Raw genomic sequence first — 5,802 nt, forward strand, 5'->3', positions numbered from 1 at the left:
GCTCAGTTATTGTGTTTTTATTTTAGGACATGTATGAGTTGTTTTTTTCTAAACTAAAACCTCAGTATTCAGGTTTAGCTGCAGCGTTGGCACTTTGAAATAAATAAGTTGGTTTTGTGTTGCAGTTTGGGCACTCGGCTCAAAAAGGTTCGCCGTCACTGGTATAGACACTTATTTTTAATGTTTACATAGCTATACCTGTAAAAGGGGCCAACCTGAAGTGATCTATCAGGACCAGGGGCGGACTAAAAACTTATGGGGCCCCTGGGCAATAGGGGATTATGGGGCTCCTGTGTCCTTGCCCAAACTCAAAAAAGCCTATGAAAAAGGTACCAGGGGCATCTCATGGGGCCCTCTACTGACCCCGGGCCCTCGGGCAGTGCCCGAGTTTCCAAATGGTCAGTCCGCCCCTGATCAGGACTTAATTTTCCGAATCAAGTTCCACTTTAAGAATTAATAGCCTCACCACTTGCCTGTTAAAGAGTAGCATGTTTCCATACGTGTCGGAAAAGTACATGATTTTGCAAGTGTTCCCAGCAATGCATAAATGTGAACATAGACTAATAGGCCCCATAAATCAAAATGTATCTAAAGCCAACATTTCTTTTTAGTTTTGTTTGGTGAGTTGAAGAGTTAGAAGCTCTTTACAGAGTTGGACCCTGAGTTGTCAAAGACCCAGTGTCTTGGAAAGCCAGTCCATTCCATAGAACTCACTAGCTTTACTGAGGCTGCTCTCATAGGACTGGGGAACCCATGGTGAAACACCAAAAGGTAGAATGGCAAAAAAAGCACAAGACCAAAAGTGAATAAAACAAAAAAACAAAATGAGTTCATGGTATAGTCACACAGGATAGCACCTGTTTGAGGACTCATACATTTCCCTTTCATCAGGTCTAAAAGCAGTTAGGCCACATACACGAGATGTTTTGTTTCCTCTCCTTGATGCCTTTGCTTCAGGGGAGAAAAACACAGCTTAAGAAGATCCTACAGCTAGCATGAACATTCGCACATTTGGCGTCAATGCTTTCTATTAGCCAGAATATTTATTTTGGCCATTAGATGTCTGTAACGCTCCTAGTGTAGTGTGTATGTGTGTTTGACTATTTTTTTGCCCAAATGCTCCTATCCTGAAGTGATTTTATTTTTTTCCCTCTAAACGCTCTTGCCTCTAAATGCTTGCAAATGTGTGTACATGGACACATAGGCAAACATAGAGGGGCATTTAGAGGCAGAAAAAATTGGCAAATGCCTGTAAAAGAGGCATTTTTGACATCCAGTGTGCGTGAGGCCATACAGCCAGTTCTTGACGACCCGCCCGCAATGTACTGCAGACAGGGGGCCGCTCTAGGCAAAGCCCGGACATCACTGCCTACTTCCAGGTTTCAGATGTGCGCCCCCCGGCCAGCACCCATTGTGATTGTACACAGCAAATCCCAGCCAATGATTTACAACCCGGACCTGCTGATCAACTGTGTACAGTCACAGCCCAGAGTTCTGTGTTGGTAATCAACACAGAGTTCTGTATGGTGGGAGCAATCTGTCAGTTTCTCACCCATGCAAAGTAGGGATGAGAAACTGAGAGATCTCGTATTAAAATCAGTACACTTTACACACATTACACATAGGCAGGCACATATTTAACCCCTTGATCGCCCTAGATGTTGACCCCTTCTCAGCCAGTGTCATTAGTACAGTGACAGTGTATACAGGGCTGCTGCTAGATTATTAGGCAAAACCAGCTACTTGCGCACCCCCCCCCCCCCCAAAAAAAATATAAAATAAACAAAATATTTTTTTTTAAAAAACAGCAGACAATATTAAATCAACAAAACATGAATCTGCTACATTTCTTTTCATTTGCAAAAATAAGTGCCATAAGATGCCACCAGAACCAATATTAAAGACAAAATCAGTGTCACAGATGGACTGTATCTGTGGCTGGCAGTGGCAGGGTGACAGTTGCTGTGAGTGTAGGAGGATGGATCACACACTGACAGATCTCAGGCTGGAATTCCCCAGGCAATGCCTGTGACAGCAGGCAGTTGAACTGGGTGATCCCACACAGTGACAGATCCAACATAACACACCACCACCAACACTGACACAGATCAGCAGGCACTAGAAGAGCAGGGTATGGGATCGTGATGATGTCATCACTCACTGACATTGCACATGTGATGGATGGCCAGGTCACACTCACACAGACACGAGACATCAAAGTCAGACAGCGCAGCTCCGCCTCTTCTGATCAATGGGAAGAGAAGGGCTGGATCAGCAGCCGCCAGCCAGCTTGCAGTAAAGGACTGAGTCTGAGAGGAACACTGGAAGGATCGGCAGCTCAGCTGCTACACTGGCCTCACACACCGGGCATCTTCCTCGGTCCTTTCTTCCTCCACTCTGCCACCCTTCCTCTCAGCTGAAAAATCATTCATGACGTGGTGGCATCCAACACAGAGAGAATGCTGACCTGTGCAGCACCCATGCGCTCCTAGGTGGCAGTGTGCCCTAGGCGGCCGCCTAGTTTGCCTAGTGAAAGCACCGGCCCTGAGTGTATAGAATTATCGCTGATCATTGTATTAATGACACTAGTGATGTCAGTGGCAATTTGTTCTCCCCAGTGTCAGTGTGAGATTGCCAATTGCACTATCGCAGTCCCATTTTTAAACAAAATTCCAGTATATATACCATAGTTTGTAGGCGCTATAATGTTCACGCAAACCAGCCAATAGACACTTATTTGTATTTTTTTTCATCAAAGACATTGTGAAGAAGAATAAATTTTGCCCAAAATTTATGAAGAAATTTGATTTTTTTTTTATTGGATATGTTTTATAGCAGAAAGTAAAGTATTTTTTTCGTTTATATGGCAAAAAATAAAAACCCAGTGCTAATCAAATACCACCAAAATAAAGTTCTATTTGTGTGAATAAAAATTATATTTGGGTACAGCATGACCGTGCAATTACCAGTTAAAATAATGTAGTGCTGAATAACAAAAAATTGCCTGATCACGAAGGGGGTAAAATCTTCAGCTGAAGTACAGTTGCAAGAAAAAGTATTGAACCCCTTGGGATTACGTGGAGTTTTGCATGAATTGGTCATAAAATGTGCTCTGAACGTCATCTAAGTCACAACAATAGAAGAACACAGTCTGCTGAACATAATACTACACAAACATTAGATGTTGTGACTTAGATGACGTTCAGAGTACATTTTATGCCCAATTCATGCAAAACTCCACGTAATCCCAAGGGGTTCACATACTTTTTCTTGCAGCTGTAGATAGAGAAATAGACAAAGTTTGTAAGGTGCATAACAGAATAAATAGCATCTGAAGGATTATGTTTAATAATGGGTCATTTAAAAAATTATATCCAATCATTTGTCTTTGATGCTAGGATCATAGAAATGAAAGCCATATATAGAGGAAACAAAGCCTAATCAAGTTAATTCAATAGCTTATGATTGGTATAAAAAAAGAAAATTTTAGGTTTGTTCAGCCATTCTTCAGAAACTTTTTAAACAGTTATCCATTGAGTGTGCAATCTCTATGCACAGCACTGCAGAACATGTAGAACACTAGTACCAGCGTCATGTGAAATCTTCATTAAAACTTTAATAAATTATAATGTCCTATGGTCATGAAGGTACCAGGCAAACCAGCACATATAACATCCATGCAAAGAGCACACTCTCAGCACAGTAAAGTGTTTACCTAGGGCCGCATATATACGACCACTCAGCATTGAACAACAATAGCAGTGAGGCCGCATATATGTACCAGGTTGGTGGGAAGGGGTTAACAAAACAACATACATTCCACATTAATAATTAAGCTTCTAAAATTAGTGTTTGCGGTAAATTGCTCCCAGCATTGCTCCTGTTTCTTCTTGCTGGAGACTGCCATTTTGTTGAAGCCAAGAGCAGTCACTTCCTTATTGGGACTAGAAATTCTGAGGACCCTCTGCACACTGGTATATACCCTTTCAAGCAAACTATGCAATAAATAGGGATATTTTGTTCACTTATTGGGAACTTATTGGTAACTCTCCCCCTCTACTTAGTCTCAAACACTATTTATGTCACTTTCTGTAATTAAAATGTGCGCATTTCCAGCACTGATTGTATGTCTTGGCTCAGCTAGACAGGAAGGCCGACAGAAACTTAACAGTACTGAAGTTCATAGCTGCCACTGCTGAAGGAGAAAGGAGAGAGAATCAGGGAGATAAGATAAAACACTATCCTTGTAAGTTTAATTATTTTGTGTCTCCCTGGCAGCAGAGTTTGTCCTGTCAGCTCTCCTGATTTTTTTCCTTTCTCCCTACTATTTGTTCCCTAAGCATAGTCTGTGTCATTCCTGTTGCTTTCTCTCCCACCTCAGTAGCAGTAAATCTTGAGGCTGTCAGCTGATCGGCCTCTAGTGGCTCTGATTTTAGGCACACAGTGTCGAGAATAGAGAGCAATTGAGCATGTGCAAAGTAGGGTGAGACCTGCAAAAGGGGCCAGCATTAAGTAATCTAGCAGGACTTCATTTTCTGACTAAAGTTTCACTTTAATAACGTCTTAAAGTGGAAGTAAAGTCAGGGCCTGGACTGAGCGAAGTATAAGGGAGGGCCAGCATGACTGGGGCGTGCAGACGAGGCAGAGAGTGTAATTTGGGTGGAGTATAGGCAAGGAAAAGGGGATGGGGGGTGGTTACTTACTTGATTGGTGTACGCAGCATTGTGGGTGGTCTTGCAGGTTTTGAATTGGGGGGTTGTGTCTTGTCGGAGTCAGTCGGAGCTTGTGCCATCACGGAGGTGGTTTCTTCTTCTTTTGCTGGTACCTGCGATGGAAAAAAGCTAGGCCATGAGTGACTTAGACGGGATGCTATCCCAATTGCGGGCGGCAGCTGAAGCCAAAGGCTCAGGGTGGTTAAGGGAGAGGCTGTCGGACATGCTGCAAGGCCCCAGGCCCGCGTCACCAGGCCCTTCTACTGGGAGCACACATGCTCGGCGGTCTGTGCCTCCGGTGCGCTTTAGCCCAGAGGTGACAGCTCGGGTTCTGCGCCGTTCTGGGAGCCCCTTAGGGGACCCTCCAGCTCCGCCAGTGAAGCATCGGCCTGCTTCTCCGGGGAGGGCTGGGAAGAATCCTCGTCGCTGGCGGACCCCTGGCAGGAGCACATCTACTACCACCCGCTCCCCAGCCAACTCCCCTCTTATTCAGGACCATGCGGCTGGCCCTGCAGGCTCCGGGCCTGCAGCGGGGGCAGCCCGGCGTGGGAGGAGTGGCGGGCGGCCTTCAGAAGGGACTGGGTCAGCGTCTCCAAGGAGCAGAGGATCGGGCTCTCCAGAATCACAGCGGGCCCAGGAGGGTGCCGCCTCGTCACAGGCCGGGACCACGAGGTCGGGGCCATCTTTGAGTGCGGATCGAGCACGAAGTGGGCGGGGCTTAGCGGCTCGGAGCTCTGGGCCGGCAGCCGGTGATGACATGGCCCCTGTGTTCGGCCCGGGCTTTGGAGCCAGGGATCCACATCTTCCTCACCGGCCTGCGGCTGCTGGGCTCCCCTCTGACGCCCGGCGGGCCTCCCTGAAGTCGGCGGAGCAGGAGAAGGCCCCCTGTCAGTTGGGGCTTCGGCTGCGTCCCAGCGAGCCCAGCGTGGGAGGAATGATCCGGCGGCTCTGGGCTCTGGTGCGGTGGGTGCTGCCAGCCGTTCAGTGTGCCGACCGGGCCCAGGAGCTGGGGAAGAGCCTGGAGTGAGGCCTGGTGCGGCCTGGGATCCGGTGGATGCGGAGAGGAGATCCGAAGGGGAGCTCAGCGGTT

This window comes from Staurois parvus, unplaced genomic scaffold (assembly GCF_062004578.1).
Source record: "Staurois parvus isolate SC_StPar_1 unplaced genomic scaffold, SC_StPar_1.0 ptg001200l, whole genome shotgun sequence".
Lineage (NCBI taxonomy): Eukaryota > Metazoa > Chordata > Amphibia > Anura > Ranidae > Staurois > Staurois parvus.